This window comes from Neolamprologus multifasciatus, chromosome 12 (assembly GCF_963576455.1).
Source record: "Neolamprologus multifasciatus chromosome 12, fNeoMul1.2, whole genome shotgun sequence".
Lineage (NCBI taxonomy): Eukaryota > Metazoa > Chordata > Actinopteri > Cichliformes > Cichlidae > Neolamprologus > Neolamprologus multifasciatus.
In genome coordinates this window covers 12,614,522-12,631,868 of record NC_140450.1, presented here as the reverse complement: position 1 = coordinate 12,631,868, position 17,347 = coordinate 12,614,522, and the positions used below count along the sequence as shown (strand labels likewise).

The 17,347-nt window shown below is 41.8% G+C and overlaps 1 protein-coding gene across 5 annotated transcripts in view; it reads left to right on the top strand.

Annotated features, from left to right (window-relative positions):
• Window positions 1–4,599: 4,599 nt before the first annotated feature.
• The window catches only part of sema6a (sema domain, transmembrane domain (TM), and cytoplasmic domain, (semaphorin) 6A), a 102,944-nt gene continuing 90,196 nt past the window's right edge, over window positions 4,600–17,347 (top strand). For 2 of the 5 annotated variants that reach the window (XM_085179056.1, XM_085179053.1), the window contains exon 1: window positions 4,602–5,019. The gene's annotated coding sequence lies outside the window, so the exon portion shown is untranslated. Of the gene's footprint in view, window positions 13,633–17,347 lie in introns of all 5 variants that reach the window. The other 3 variants (XM_085179055.1, XM_085179054.1, XM_085179057.1) reach the window with 3 other exon arrangements.

Here is a 17,347-nt window from a genome sequence, read left to right as displayed (position 1 = left end):
AGTAACTTGCAACGTGTACATTTTAAATTAAAGTTCAATTAAAGCTTATCTTTGCATATAAAATTATACGCATTAACAGAATATTATGGCCCTGAAAGTTGTGCAGACAGTTTAGTGAACTCTGACAGTGTTTCCAAAAACCAACAGCATCATTTTCAGGCATGCAGGTGTTTGCCAGTGTTAGATTAGAACCTTGTAAGTCTCACTTTCCTGTTTGTTTACAGCATCCACATTGGGAATCAATTATAAGATGACAGGAACAGCTGAACACAGAATACACCAAACGTTGCATATAGAAAGATTAGTGATCAGCAGTATGTTCGCCTCAAGTTTTAGATGAAAATACATATTTGCTGTTTTTTCTGTTTATACTCGGAAAAAAACAGGCTGCAGCACCCATTAGAGTACAAAGACGGCAGGTAGCATGCCGATTCAGTGATTGGCTGACAACAGCACAATAGCAGTTACCTCTGTAAATGGGCTCTGTTTCTTTCTCAGCTGTCTGTATGATCCACAGGTGAGCTGCAGCCATTAGGACTCAGGCAACAGCAGCAATGGCAGTTTTAACAAACGATGTTCCTCCAGCAGTCCAGCTGTAAAACACACAGCTCAGCAGGCCTCAAATAGACACCCAATCACCTACACCGTTTTGTGATATAAAGCACAACAAAACTCTAGTGTCTCCTGTAGGGTTAGTAAAACCTACACGAGTCTTTCAGATAAACACTGGAATGACTTGTGTGGAAACTGGTGAGTCCAAGTACAGACATGATGTGCTTAAATATCTTCACGTGAATGTAAAATTACATATTACTCAAATACAGTATTTAAATATAACTTAGATTCCGTTTCTGCTTTTATGTATGTTTTTTATAAACGTTTTTTAAGTATGTAGAAAATATGGTGCATTTTGTATCTGTTCAAACTTGACTAGCTACAACATTAAACACAGTCGTTCTGTATTGGGTAGGGAGTCTGTCTTGCTTTCACTTTCCTGGGAGTATCCATTTAAGTGCTACTTTAGGAATTTTGGCATTCGTGGCCTAGCCATCTAAAAGATCACTGTTTCATTTCATCAGCAATGCATTTCGTCTTTTCCAGCATGTTTTTGCCGGTGTTCTTGTTTCACCAATAGATTTTAAGGATTTTTATTTTATAGCTAGCTGTTTTGGAATGATTCTAGTCTGTGGACGTCAGTTTGTGTTATTCAGCGGCATTCTGAACCATACAGCAGAAGTGATTTTACATCACTGTTTAACATTCTTATCTTCGTGTTGATGCTGTAATTACTGGATTCCCAGATGGGCTGAATTCTGGGATAAGCTGTGCAGCTTTTGACAATCTTGATTGTATGTCTTTATTTCTTGCTGGCACTGTACATTTAAAGGTAGACTCACTCTTGGATGCACAACACATTGTTTAATTTATTAGGATGTTGTTTCTATTTTAATTCAAGCAGGTCATGAGATCCATTCCACATGAACTGTATGTTGCAGTCATAGTGCATATCAGTGCGACAGTGGTTGCTTATGTAAATGTAAATAAATACACACTCGCCTGTTATGAAAATTTATTTGTGATGATGTGTTAGCCGTGTGAAAGATTGGGCATACCCTGCCTCTCACCCTATGGTAGCTGGGAAAGGCTCCAGCTACCATAGCTACCCCCCCCCCCCCCCCCACACACACACACACACACCCTACCAGACCCTGACAAGGACAAGCAGAAGAGAAGGGATGTATGGATGCATGGATTACATTTATACAGAATTTGGGAGGTAATTACCTAAGACCAAGTGTACAGTTTTGATATGGTATGAATTATTTAAATGTTTCCATTTGATCCTGCTTATCTTTCACTTTGTGCCACTTTATATAAATAAAACATACGTATGTCTCTTCTGCATTAATCTGACAGCTGTAGTCACTTTTCATGTGATATGCTGTTATAGATGATACCAATGCTTTCAGCATTTTGGTCTTGTGATCACTTGAAAAACTCTCTTTAGTCTGAGTCTTTTGTGCCATTTCAGTTATTACTTATTTGCAGCTACAGCAAACATTTTCGCTTTAGCCTGTTTGATTTAAAAAAAAAAAAAATAGAAATACATTCTTTTAAATGTATGTCAAAAAGCAGTTCAAAGCAATGAATAGAATCCTTATTTACCATGTCATAAAATGTAATATTTGACTTGTGCCACTTTAGGAAAGCAAAGGGTTAAACTACAGATTAGTCAATAAAGTAGTAAAACCTAGAACCACCTTGGTTAAGTAGAACAGTAACGCAGTCTGCTTTTTATAGTTTTACTTTATTTTTTTACTTTGAAAGCAGGAATCTTACTTACTTGTAATTAAGTATTTTTGCAGTGGTAAGACGTTTTGCTAACAGAAGAAAAGGCAGCAAAGGAGGCTGAAGTGCCAAAGGAACAGGAAATTGCTGCACGTTGCTACTAAACTTTTAAAGCCACACAGTGGCAGAAGGTGCCTGTGATCCTTAAAGGCTAGCACAAGGATGTGAATTAGTTGTAAGACATTACTGGAAGCCAATAAAATGAGCAGAGGATATCTGTGACACTCCAGGAAGTTAATGTCATGGATTCTGTTCTACAGGCTGGAGAGAAGACTGGCGAATATAGGAGCTGTACTCTTTTAGTTGGGAGATGTAAAAAGGCCTGAGTGTGAGCCGAGCTGATTCCCTGAAGAATCGCTGTTGTGTGCCTGCTGTCTGTCCCAGCCTGGGCTCTGATGGTTGCTCTATTTCAACAACAGTTCTTCCACACAGAGTCCTAATGCGCCTGGGACAACTTCACCAAGATAAGTAAGATAAGCTCTGACATGAGCATATTTCCAGAGTTCAAACTAACTGGCGTATATCTTGACATTATTGAGCTCGAATTATATCCCGCCCGCCTCCCACACTTTGCAACACTTCCACTTCAAAGTGTATGTGAGAGTGTGAGAGAGACCGACTGAGATAGAGGGAGAGAGATTAAAGATTGTAAAGATGGAGTATGTGAAATACACAGGAGTTGTATGTAGTTTGATTTGGTTTGAAACTTGGAGCATTTGCCTGACTATTGATGTTAGGAGATCTAGATGCTTTTCTCATCTGGGTTTGTGTGAATCTATAATGATTCACCTGCATTTGTCAGCAGCATGCAGTACATTGATATCAAACGCAGAATTTTAATGATTTCACACAAAGTTGTTGCTTATAATTATACTATAAGATGAGATTCATTCCAGCCAAAAAAATTGCCAAAGAGGTGCTTTTGTTTGCATGCACCTCACGTTTTAATTCCATCCATTTTTCTAACAACTACACGGATATCTGCAGTGAAAAAAAGATAAAAGCAGCAAAGCGATTATGTTTCCTCCATCACATTGCACAGCCCTTTATAATGCCTCAACTGCATGATGTTAAATGAGTTTTGCTTTTAGAGCAAATTAAATGATAACAGATGAGGCAAGGGTTGGCAGACAGGAGTGCATTAGTTTACACTGAGGAACCACTGTATAGAGTTTGGCATTGGGCCTGTGGAGACACACTGTACTGAACTGTTACAGTAACATTATAGCAATAGTGCCTGACAGGCTTATACTCAGGAGCACAATTACACACACACACACACACACACACACACACACACACACACACACACACACACACACACACACACACACAGCTGCCTTCACAGGTGGCTTGTTATAATGTAATGATAAGCCCAAGACCTGACACAAGTTAGCTTTGCCTCTCATGAGTTTTTTGACATGATCTAGATGTAGACATACATGCTGACATACATGCTCACAGGTACACAAAACACAGTATATGACAGAACACACACACACGCAAGCAGTTATGTTTGTGCTTTGTGGCAGGCTTTCAGTTTTAAATGTAACAAATTGATGTTGATTTTGGCTTAGTTTAATGCTGGGTGTACACACTAGTGTGTTTGTGTGTTTGTGTGTAAGAGAGTCGGGGAAAGGCTAAGTGGAGCACGCATCGCTAACATCAGATAGTTCATGTAGCATAAATTTAAGCAACAACTTTTTGAACTTCGTTGTTGTTTTCATATTTTTACCTGATGGCCTCTCTGATGAGATGAGAGTCAAGGAAAGTAAGGGCTCATTTGTAAAATCCCAGTTACAGCAGTGTGCGTGCGCGCGTGCCAGGCCCGGGACCACCTAAGAGGGAAGGCGGTAGGCGCCCTGAGATCAGCGCAGAGACAACTGGCAGCAGACTTTGAACCTGATCATATTCCGATTCGCATTGACAAAAGCGGCGGCAGCGGCGGCGGCGGCGGCGGGGGGGTCGAAGGAGGACCTGCATCTTTATTGTGTCATCAAAATTACCAGTGACAGTTTGCATCCGCGGCCCGGAGCACAGCAGAATACAGAATACCAGTTAATCTTATTGACATTCCCAATAACCTCTTTGTGTTTTTTTCCTGTGTCGACACTATTAATAGCCCCCAAGATTTCTCTTTCTCCAAAGCGCATTCCACTGCGTAAAAATAGAAATACAGTTGTCCATAACTGGCACCCATTGACACAATAGCTCCCGTTCCATAGACGTAGCTCCTCCCTATGCATGTGTGAGAGAGAGTGTGTGTGTAGCGGGTGGGTGACAGCTGGGCTTGCTGCGCTCCGCTTCAGTCTGGTAAGAAGCTTCATCTCCAAATAGGATGACCGTCGGCTTTTGTGGAAGGGACTGCGTTCAGCTCCGTAGCTAGTTCTGGGACACCCGGTTGTTTGTGTTCGTACAGTTTACCTGAGGGAAGTTTACAAGGCAAAGCGTCCTTTTTTGTCACTAGTGTGGATTTCCGATGGATATTCCGATTTGAGTGGTGTGATTTGAGCGCGGCATGTAACAAAAAGAAGCGCATGAGAAAAGTAGCGCTCGTATTGTTATCCTAAAGCGAGCACCATCTGAACTGCTTTGAGGGACACATCTCATGGATTACTAAAAGGCAGAGCTGTGTAACCACTCCGAGGGATATCCATTCATGAGCTGAAGGTGAGATTTCTTTGTTTACGTCTAACTTCATGCGCTCATAGCCCGAACCAGCCTTTCTCAAACCCCGGAGGCTTGTTTTCTGTGCAGCCAGGCTACCGGGCGACAAGTGCACCAGCTTCGCGCGGTAACCGTATCAACTTAGTGTGTTTTCCCGTATTTACAAAAGCATTTTTATTAAATGTGTGAATCAGAAGGTGTATATTTTAGATTGATATGAGAACTGTGATCCTTTTCCGCAAGAAAAATACCATCTGGTGATTTAAACAGATCATAATTTCGTGCGTAATCCCTCCTATGCTGTTTGTTCATATAGTAGAAAGAAGTGTAAGTCTCCGAGGACCTATTTTGGATCAAGCTAGTGCGTCTAAACACGAGAAAAAACAATACCAGTGTATAATTTCAAAACATGAAAATAAGGAGGGGAAACGTGTTTGTAGGAACTTGCTGGAGTGGACCGACTGTAGTCCTCCCGCCCCTATGACTTCACAGTGCTTACTTTCAAACTACAGCCATTAAACACACTTATTAAAATATTAATGTTAATGTTATGAAAACGCATAATACTCGCTTCATTATTACAGCGCATTTATTTCCACATTACGTGGAGTAAATGTATCTGTATGTAAAGCAGATATTCATAGGGTGGACTAATTTTGTTAACAATCTTTCTACTTCACAGTATTTCTACAAAACTCTTGATTGAATCACAGGGATGTGATGTGAATTAATCATTTTACATTCATGTTTTTATTGCGAAGTGAGCTACTCTGCGGGCTGAGACTTTCTTCCTCTCTCTCGCTTTCTGCGTGTGTTTCATACACACAGAGGGACAGGCACACTGGTTAGGGCGTGTTCAGCCACCAGGTGATGGAGTGGTCACTGTTACTCTTTTCCAAAAGATCAGTCAAATGTTTCTAATATTGACCAGGGGCGCAGGTTGAGAAGGGGATTTTCCAGTAGATGAAGTGCTTCTGCACATTATTTCTATTTATTTATCAAGCCTGGAGGAGAGATAGAGGCCTCACAAACCACATCCAACACAAGTGCCAACACCCAGTTACTCTGTGATTGCCCCTCTCTTCCCTTCTCCTCTCCTCTCCTCGATTTCCCCAGAGGCACTGGGAATAGCTGGAAAAGGGATTTTCAAACTCTGAATGTAGGTTATAGATTAGAAAGTGTGCAAGTGAGCTGATAGAAATGGGTGAATCCAAGCACTTTTGAATGCAGACCGCAAAATATGCATCATGTCAACTGTTTTCCAGATGCACCACATGGTGTATCAGCCTTTTTTTTCTAAGTGGAAAAAGAAAAAACAACTTTACACCAGCTCTGAGAGGAAAGGGTGTTGTAGTTCATGTTTTCCCTGAAATGCCTGGAAATATTTGGGGCTCCTCTGTGTTTTTTCACATGTGACCTTATGTTTTTTTGCTGTCAGCATACACACTGTGCTGGGTATTACACACAGATCTTAAATGGGGAAAGAGCAAAAATGTTTTAACATGTTACCTCTTCTCCTCCTACAACATTAGCCTGGAGGCATTGAAAAATCCTGGAGGCATTTTTTTTTCTTAAGATGTTGCACAGCCCGCAAGTCCCACCATATTGCCTCACGCAGCACATCACCACCAATAAGAGTGCTAATCCTACTATTAGCACTTTATATTTTGACATGTTGGTTGTGCTGACACATGAATTACAGCATGATTACCTTAGTGACAACAGTCTGCCTGTTGTCCTCCTGAAAAAAAAAAACCCAGAATAAAGCAGGGCGACTAGAGTTGCTGCTTGTATTTGGAGCAATGCTCTGTGGAGCGTTTGATCCGCCGATCCCCTAACAATAGCAACGGGGATGGCATTGTGTGTGACTGATGTGCATTTGTCACACTGTATGTGTGCGCGCGTGAGTGTGTGAGACAGAGAGAGGAAGAGAGAAGCAGAAATAGAAAGAGCGAGACAGAGTTTGTATTTACCTTTGCCAGTTAAGGACAGATGCAGATGTTGCTTTAATACAGTGGGTCTGAATAATTGATAAAGAGCTTTGCTCCTGTTCAAATGAATTGGCCTTCTATTATAAACAGCCACAACAATCAGCCACTGTTAACTGCTGGTCCCCATTCAGTCAGTGTCAATAGTCTGCATTCAATAGTGTGTGTATTTATGCATATTTAATAAAAGCCATGTTTTATTGATGCACATCCTTGGTGTGTGGGCTTTTTTTTTTTTTTTTTTAATTTTTTTTAAGAAACAATTAGACTACAAGAAAGCATCAAACGCATCTTAGTCATCTGAATGTGATTTATTGATGCTTACCCCATTTTCAGTTTCCACGTCTTTCTAAATTGCCGCCGCCTCAGTTGCACTACCGTAACACTAAATAACAAACCTCTAGTAGCAGAACAAAGCCGGAGAAAGAGCATAATCCCGGCTTTGTGGATGTGCTTTTAACACATTTTGTTTTAGAAACGCGGGTCAGCTCAATCAAAGAAGCTTGAGTCTGAACTTTTGCATCACAGATGTTATGGCACAGTGTCTGTTTTTGGCTGGCTCTCTTTGCAGATTCAGTGGGAGTCTGCTGTGATTCAGAAGGTAAAAAAGCAAGCAGGAAGATATCCTAACCTGCTACAACAAATTATACAACTGCTCTATATAAACATTATTTTGTACTTAACCTTCTGCTGCTCCGTCTCACTTTTTTTGTTGGCAATGAGTTCTGTGATTTATTTGATAACTACATCATTTTATCTGAAAATAAAAATGTTGACAGAGATATAAAATATATTAGACCTATGCTGAGATGTGCATCCACCCTTTTGTTTAACTTATATTTGTGATTTCCTTAAGAAAAAAAAGTCTATTCACTCATTATACACCATACAGCCTTCTTTTACTGGAACATGTTGCTCGTTGTTTATATGAGATGATAAATGGTATTCACTGTACTACAGGCACTTGATATATATCAGTGCTGTAGAGTCCTGTATGCTCTATTCACAGCATGGCTCATTGAGAATGTAATCACTAATCACTAGCTTCTGCGCGTTGTTCTTGTTCTCGCTGTCTTTCACACACACACACACACACACACACACACACACACACACACACACACACACACACACACACACACACACACACACACACACACAGACGCATGCATGGATTCAATGTGTTGTTCTAACTGGCTGCTTTCTCCCACTTAGCCTTAACCCTTGTGGCTCCATAAAAAATGACTCTACAGTGCATCCACAAAATTAACCATCCATGTGTTAAACACTCTTCATACTCATTACATTAGCATAATTGATTGAGCGTGTTGTAAACTGCATGCCAAAAAAGCCAGAGGCATGAAGGACCAAGCAAGCAGTGTCTGTTGGTGTTTTGGCTGTTGGTCCTTGGCAATGCTTTGTTGTTGGAAATTAAGTGAATTAGAAAGTGATAGCCAGCTCATCTAGGAGAAGACTGAGAGAAGCCAAACTTTGCCGTGCGTGCTAGATGAAAAGCCATCCACTGAAACATTTTAAATCAGCTTAAATTGTGCACTTTCTCTTCATATTATTATTTTAAGCACTTAGTGTATGCTACATTAACATGTGGTAATACCTTTGTCACAGCTGGGTTTGGTTGCCTGTCATTACTCAGATGGAATGGAAAGGAAATACATTTGCAGGGATAATCCAAAAACAGCAGGGCTTTGTGTGATTGCCTGGGAGATGGATGAATGAGTGGCCTTGAAAACAACCAAGTCTTGCGCTACAGAGCACATGATGTAAATCACGGCACACAGTGTTAAAATATGATGTCCTAGTTCCCGTCCTGCTGTTGTGCTTTTGCAGGTAAGAGAAGCCAGCTGTGAGTCATGGACACATCCACAGTCTTTTAAGACTCATTAGGGCTGCATCCGCTACTGTGGTTGTGGTTATTTCTGTGGTTAGTTTGCTTGTTGGGAGCCAATAAGAAAGTGTGTGTGTCATGTGGATGTTAAGCATCAGAAAAAAACCCTGCTTACTGCCTCTTAATTTGCTTATGTGTCTGTGTCTCTGTGTAGTGCCTAAGTCAGACCCTTTTCCGTGCGTATAATACCACAAAGCACAGAGGGTGGCTAATGGCGAGGGGGGGTTTGTGTGTGCTCTCATTGTGTGTACTCTCTGCGACTGTGTGTGCGTGTTTGCATGGCGTTGTTCGAGTGCATCTGTCCCTCCTCCCCAGGCCCCAGCGATTGGCACTGCATCTCTCATCTATTAATCATAGAGAGCGCTTGCTCTCTCATTCCGTTGCCATAGTTTCAGGACCTGAGACAGTGTTGGGGTGCGTTACTGCCTAGAGAGAGGAAAAGTGAGAGAAAGAAGGGGAGGAGAGAGGAGGAAAGGAAAGGAAAGGAGGTGTGACTAAGGAGGAAAAGAGGAAATTATATAAAGAGTGTAGTGTGGGGAAGACTAAACAATTGAAAGAGAGCAGAGGAGGGAAGAGGGGAAGTGACTGAAAGAGCAATGCCAGGATAACGCACTGAGCAGGTCCTCACACTGTGGGTGAGAGTGCTTCAAGAACCAAAATGGATTCCATTTTTATCTCATCAGTAAATCCTCTATCTCCTCTCTCTTTCACACACATACGTACATAAACTCTTTCCATCTCTCCGCTTTCTCCTTCCTAAAGAGAGCAGAAGAATATTTTCACAGTAGGCGTCATCTTGTGAATAGCAGGCTCATGGGGCTGGTGCATCTCCAGTGTGTTACAGTACATTGAACTGCTGCTATTTCACCTTGCTTTACAATGGAAAAATCCTTCCACTAAGCTGAAATGGAAGATGGGCAAGGGTTGCCTGTTTCATGCTCAGTTGGTTGTTTTGATGGCAAATCATGCTGAATTCATGTGTTATTCCACGATGGATTAGTCCATAAATCGACCACTATGGAAATTTCCAAGGCAGGGAATACCTCATGCTATCAGCTCTTGTTTCTCAGTCTCTTAGCATTTTATCATCTGCCTATCTTGTTGCTTTTTTTTCTTTTTTTTCAGCCCTGTTCTCCTTCTCTCCAGATTTATATTTGCTTCCTTTCACGCAGAAGGAAAACATGAACATGTGCTGGTACTTTCACAGAAGGACTTCTTGTTTTGGCTGAAGGCTTTGTACCTCCCATATGACCTCATAATCTCATTTGGGTCTTTTAATGGCTAACCATGCACTAATGTGGTGGTTGTATTATCGCCTTGTCTCATCACATCATTCCCTGCTTGTGAGTATTTCCAGTGGGGGCTTCTGGGAGTGCAGTCCACTGGCAGCACTGTAATCATGGGATTCTCACTGCACAACCACCTTTCACTCAAATGCGTGTACACAATTACACACAAATTCACTCATACGCACACAAGGCGCATTTTTAGTGCACACAAATTCATGCGTCAGGGCAGTTTCTTTCATGTCAGTAAGATTGAAGAGGGATAAAGAAAGCTTGTCATTGTTACAGTGGTGCACGTAATGGGTGCTAGTGGGCAGAAACTCAAGAATACCTGATTGTACAGCACACTCTGTAATTCTCCCTTCACTGGGTATGGACTTTCTGCTGGGGAATTACTATTAGGGGACATAGGGACAAAGGAAGAAGTGAGAGGGTGTGTTTGCTCTTTGTACTGATGGCACTGAGGTGCTTTTGTGCTTTTGAAGTAATGGGATTGCAGGTGACATCATAGTGCTCGCATTCTCAGGTGCAGCAGGTGAATTAATCCAGGTGGGGGAGGGGTTAAAGGTTGTGTGTGTGTGTGTGCAGATTTTCTAGCTCTGTGAGTTGCTGTGCAAACAGACATGCACGGTTGTGCACGTGTTGATATACATGTATGTGTATCACTTGTCAAAGTAGAGGAAAGCCAGTGTGTAAGGTGATCGGTATGCTCAAGGCAGAGCAGCAGTCACTCTTCCAGAGGCTATAAGCCTCACTGAATGTGGGAGGAGCAGTTGTCTCTGAAAGCCGAACTGCTGGTTTACATACGCGAGCCAAACAGGACTTGACAGATTTCGTTTATGATCCACATTTCTGGATTTTTTTTTCCCTCCACAGCAATATTTCTGTTTAAATTATCTGCGATAATCTAATGTTGCTTGCTGTGGTACAAGCAAGCATTAGCTTGCTCTGAGCTTGGCAAGCTTACCTTAAGCAACCTTTAATTGATATCCGAGTCAGCATGTGATTTGTAACAACCATCCCAAACTCATCTGATTCACTGATGATGATCATAGAGTTCTTGTAATTGGTCCCGGGTTCATATTAATTATTTACCGTGGTCTCTAGAGTTCTAGGCACATAAACATGAACGGTATTAAGAAAGGAGTTTTACATCTGGTCATATGCGAGCAATCAGAATCAAGGAGTAGATTTAGTTGCTAACATGAAAAACCTTACCCAACCAGTATTATCTTAGTTTATATTCACAGTGTTTCTTATTAGAGGTAGAAAAATCCAGACTCTGTGTGCTTCTTCAGCATTTGTCTCAACCCTTGTTAAAAATTCTGTCTTCCCCTGGTCACAGTGGCTGGTAGACTACAAGTGATTCCCCTGAGGGTCCTCTATTTCAGAATCCAATCAGGCAGAACTCCGAACAATATTACCTCTGTGTGTGTGTGTACATTTATTACATAGTTAATGAACAAATTGCAGCCATGTGGCAAGTTCTGGTGGCGTGGCAGGTTAACAAAAAAAAAGCAACACCGAAAGCACGTGCACGCACACACGCACGCACGCACGCACACACACACACACACACACACACACACACACACACACACACGACTCACCACAAGGCTCCCAATGTTCTTGGCCTGTCTGTCCATCAGCTCATGCAGAGCACTGGGCTGGGAGTACTTATCATCACTATGCTGAGTGGAGGCCTTACAAAGGCGTACACACACACGCACGCACGCACGCACGCACACACACACACACACATACACACACACACACACATTCATGCATGCAGTTCAGTCAGCTCAGGGAAGCTGCTTGGTATAGTCAGGGCTCCTATAATGATTAAATGTAGGGTGTGACAGCAGCCTGAGCTTAGGAAACTAAACAGATAGGCAAACAGGGTGACTAGCAGGCAGGTAGGCAGCTAGAAAGGCAACTGTATCTCCAGTTGAATATATATAAATAGCTGCCATAATGGTGTTTACAGGTAATGTTTTTACAATCCAGGAAACGTAAATCCTTATACAGCAGAAAAGTCACAGGAAGGAGGCCGGGCTAAATGGTGCAGAATGCAGGACTTTGACATAAACACCAGTAAACCGATTCCTAATCCCAAGTGCTGTTAGGTTCCTGAAACACTTGGTCAAAAGAAAAATTGTTGTTTTGGTTTAGTTAAAAATCCGAAGCTTTGTCCATTTATACTCGAAGCCAGCTGAAGGCCAATTTATGGTCCCGCGTTGGTGTCTGTTTTTGTAGCTTCCCACCTACGCAGGGAGATGGATTATGGGAATTCACACAACGTGGAGGCTCGCGTACAGTCCTTCAACGAGCAAACACCGTGTCGCCCCTGGGCGATGACGCTACATGTAGGTCAAATGATGATTGGTCGAAAGGTTGGCTTAACCAGGAAAGCGAATTAACACAGTACACCGCAAGAAGGAGAAGCGGGAGAAACAATGGAGCACAAAGAAGTACATAGGAGAAGCACAGACAGTAGCTGCAGGGGATCATTTTAATTATTTTTACACTCAGTTTCACCCACCTAAAACAAAGTTCTTTGTAACCTTTGACTTTGGTGTTTCTAGCAGCAAAGTACCAAAAACAGTGCACGCATAAAAATAGAGAATTCTGCATTTCCAGTTGTTAAACATATTTTTGACTCTGCCCCCAAATGGCAGCAGATAGCCAAGCTTAGCAAAGAATACGACAAACAGGGAAAACCAGTAGGCATGTTTCAATTACAGTGAAACTTAAATTTAAATAGATAAATTACACATAGTTTTGTAGCAGTTTCCCAATGTAACTCAATCATTGTAAGTTGCTCACAAAATGTATTTGTTAGTGCTAACTAGTGACATAAACGTAAAGTATAGACAGCAAACTTGAGCTGGGAAAATAAACAAGACTGTCAGATAGACAGTTATGCTAGGGGCATGCAGGAATGCAGACTTAGAGATAACTGGGACATTTAAAAAGACAGGTACAGAGGAAGACAGCCTGTCAAAGAGGGTAATAGAAAGAGTCTGGACAGTTAGGAAGGGAGGCAGTGAAGCTTTGAGGCACAGGAAAGAAACCAATGCATCTCCTTTTCAAAATGAATTCTCGTGAAAAGAAATAATATTTCATCCTGCCCCATCCATCCCCCTTTAATCTGGACAAAAGGTGCTCTGTATGTGGGCAGGTAATCAGGCAAGCAGGTTGATAGGCAGGAAGACAGACAAGCTGTGAGGCAGGAGAAGAGAATTTGTGCCTTGCATGATAATATATTCATTCATCCCCCACTCTGATAATGTTCACAGCATGCTTGGGTTGATTCATTCATCACAGCCTACTGGGGGCCTTTTTACGTTATTTGTTAAAAAGCTTTGCTTTTCTAAACCTGTTTAGGTTTGCTGACTGGATTATTCTGGAGGTGAATGCTTCTGGGCTTGTGAAGGTGGGTAAGGCTATAGTGCATGTATTGGAACTAGTGTCTTGTTTGTGTAGGTATGCACTCTTGCATAAATTGGTGTGTGTTGAGACTTAGAAATGTGCAGCGAGACTTATTTTGGTCTCTGAGTTTGGTTTGATTGGGCAGTGCAGCAGCTGCATACAGAAACGCTGTATCTTTTGATGTGCTCCCGTCCTCAGCTAATCTTGGACCTTCTCATCTGTTTCTCTGATGGTTTTCTGTACTTTCTGTGGGATCTGTTTAACTTCATCCCAATAACCAAGACATTTTCTGTCTATTGATTATGGTATTATACAGCAGTTAAACCCTTGATTATTTAATTGGGTTTGGAATCAGAGCGAGGAGTGATGGCTACGTGCCGAGCTCCTCTGAAGAGAATTTGATGAGTCAACGCTGGTCAGGCTTTATCACAGAGAATTATTTCTGTTTCGGGTAGATTATTACAATCTGTGCATTTTCTCAATATCAAATCTTGTTTGCATAAAGGCTTTTAACTGTTCTCAGTTGGTTGACAGGTAGGAAAAACAGAAGACAGCTAATTCATTAATCAACCACTTTAGTTTCTCTCTCCCTTGTGTCTTTTTTCCTTCTGCGGGTTTTTGTCATGGTACATGTGAGCTAAGCCTGGATGGACAAGATATCCTAATTTTACCTGGTCTAGTAATGCTAGCCTGGTAACTAGATAGGAACACTGGGTGGAAGGTGATGCTGTGTAGACGCACTATCAGTTAATCATTTACAAGGTTTTGGAGGGTTTTACTGATGAAGGAAGTTTATTTTCCTTCTTCTTCCTTAAGTAAATTATTTTTGTGTTTTTAAAAAAAACATATTTATAACAGAAGGTTATTTCTTATTAGCTGGTTCCCACCTTTTAAATGTGTATTGAAGGGTTTAAAACATTTTAGAAGATTATTGTTTTGGTTCCTCTTTGGCTGACTTATTCCAAAAACTGAGTGTTTTCATACAGGAAATCCACGGCTCTGCTACCTGGTGTTCATCTTGAGAGTTTACACTGCAAAATTACATTAGATTACATCACCACCCATGACAACAAAGAAATCAAACAGCAAGAAAAGGCAGTGTGATGAGTCTGTGGAGGTGTGGCTCTGACCTAGATAAGATTGGGAGTTTGGAGCATTGAGCTGATCCCGTGGTGTAGGCCTATTGTTGTCATTCAGTCTGTACCTGACTTTGATCTCCATCCTTCCCCCGTGCCGCACTGGATTTGCTTCTCTGTTCAGTCCTGTGAGGTGCAGTCATCCAGGGCCAGTTGAATCCCCTCTAGCAGACTGGTTGATTGTTGCAGACTCTATCTAGAACAAACAGCGTTTTATGCAGCCAGCTGATAAGATGGGACATGGTGGTGTGTTCGCTCTGGCGCCGCTGCAAGCGTCATTTGTTTCACACATTAACAGGTGAAGGACTTAGTGTGTGCTTACAACTATGATGGTGTGTGTGAGTGTGTACTTTGCGTTAGTCAAGCTATGTAACGCTGGCTGACCCACACTGTGGTAATTTAACAGTCACAGATAGCACAAACCCTGTGAAGAATGAGGATGTGGTTACCAGTAATTGCCGTAGCTTAAGTATATTGCCATATGCTTTATATGCACAGTGGTTCATGTGCTTCTTACGCACACATGACACCATGCACATAAGTATGCGCAAATATAATCATGTGAGCTCAGGACCCCGTGACAGCTGAGCAATTAAATGACAGCCTTAAATACATCCAATAGGAGAATTCAGTATTTATGGCTACTGCGAAGTGTGCTTCAAGCTGCACATGTTTAGAGTAACATTATACGTATGCGATGCAGTTGCGCTTGCCATTTTAGCAACACTTACATTTGTGATATTTAAAATGATACAACTCACAACTCATCCATCCATAGTGTAACCTGCTCAAACTGTCTGTCTTTTAATGCTTGAATAGTTAATATTTTATTCTGGTTCTGATTGCAGAGGTCAGACCACTGCAGAGTTTCACTTATTTTCACTTCCACTTTACATCAGCATCTTTCACTTCACACCAGGCTTGTTCAGGGCAATTGTCTGTAAGAAGCTGCCTACACGACCTTAATTACCTGGGGAGGCTGTATTTCTTACCTCCACCACTTGCATAATAAGGCATGACTGTCTGTTTGAGTGCTCTCGTTTCCTGTCCCGCCCTTGAGGCATTCAGATAGTTATTCCATCATCACGGTGATTTCCATGCCTGTAACTCTAGGCTAATTACTTATAGTAAATACTGCCTGGGTTGTGACTACAGCGTCAACTGGAGCGGTGAGCACAGGGGAGGTACTTTTCATTAATTAATTGTTATTTGGAATCCTCTGTGAATGATTGGAGTCAGTTTGACACAACACAGGAAGAGAGGCGCTATTTTTATCCAAAGTACCTTACTGGATAGCAACAGAGTGGATTTTTGAGCATGTCTGAATCAGTTGCAGCCACACAGGGGTACTGTGTAAACTTTAGTTAGGTGCTAAGATTTAGTAGCTAAGCTTCAGTCAATTTAGGCTAACCCAGTGTCTCTTACTCTGTTCTGACTGAGCAATTTCTCATCTGCTTTTCATCCTTAATTCCTCGTGCCACTATACTGAGATTAAATAAAGATTGTGGTTGGGGGAAATATTGATTTTAGTGGCTAGAATGTTAGCCGATTCTCGAGAGCTTTTTATAGCCATTAGCAATGGTTATTCGTTCCCTGGGATGCATTGTGTTACATCTAACGAGAGTGTAGAAGCGGATGGCGAGATTGTAATCAATAGAAGCATTAATACTGTTTGCCCTGTGTGCCTTTCCTCCTCACACGGATGACCGCTGTCTTCCTCTTTTCGGTGAAACCACTGCTATCATGAGTTCAGCTCATGGGTCAAATATGCTGCAGTCACCATATGATGTGCTCATAAGAGTGGACCAATAAAACCGTAGTGGAAAGGTTAGTCATAGGAAACAGCTTGCTGACTACTGTAGGCCTGCCATATGCCTCAAGTAAACAGAGCTAAAAGGAGATATTATTCACAGTGGGACCTAATGAGGAGCTGAATGCAGAAAAAAGGGGGGACCTGACAAGTGTAGAGGCTTTGGTTACCCTTTTAACTGATAACTATCTCTCAAATGGACAGAGAGACGAGCGCACCTGTATTGCAGACATTTGTATAAGAGAACAAATAGTGTATTTTATTACCTGGCAGATGATGGAACTTTATCCGCCTCTGAGGGGTTTTAAGGTGGAGTTTGATGAACAAACATGTGTGAGCGATAACAAGCTTTTGACAAGCTTTTATGGGATTATGACCCTTATCTGGAAATTCTAGAAGACCTCTATAAAATAATATACACGGTCAGGCTCAAGCACGCAGGTACGTGCACAGAGGTATCCAAAGAAACACGCTTTGCCTCAAGTTAAAGGCATGCGATTCGATGGGCTGGGTTACCTGTCCGGTATCTGCTATCCAGGTTTTGGGCTGGATTCTGTGTATCAAGTGACGGTGGGTCAGACATGCACTGGGAGTCAGATGACTTTGTGGTCAGACGAAGATCTGATCCATGAGAAGGTGGATTCTCTGACTCAGGTTTTCTTTGTTTTCCTAGCGTCAGGTGCCTGCTGGAGACCACAATTTAATGATGAAGGAAGGAGTCAGCTGGCATGTATGAGCTTAAACTGAAAGAATCAAAGGGTTAATCTATTAAG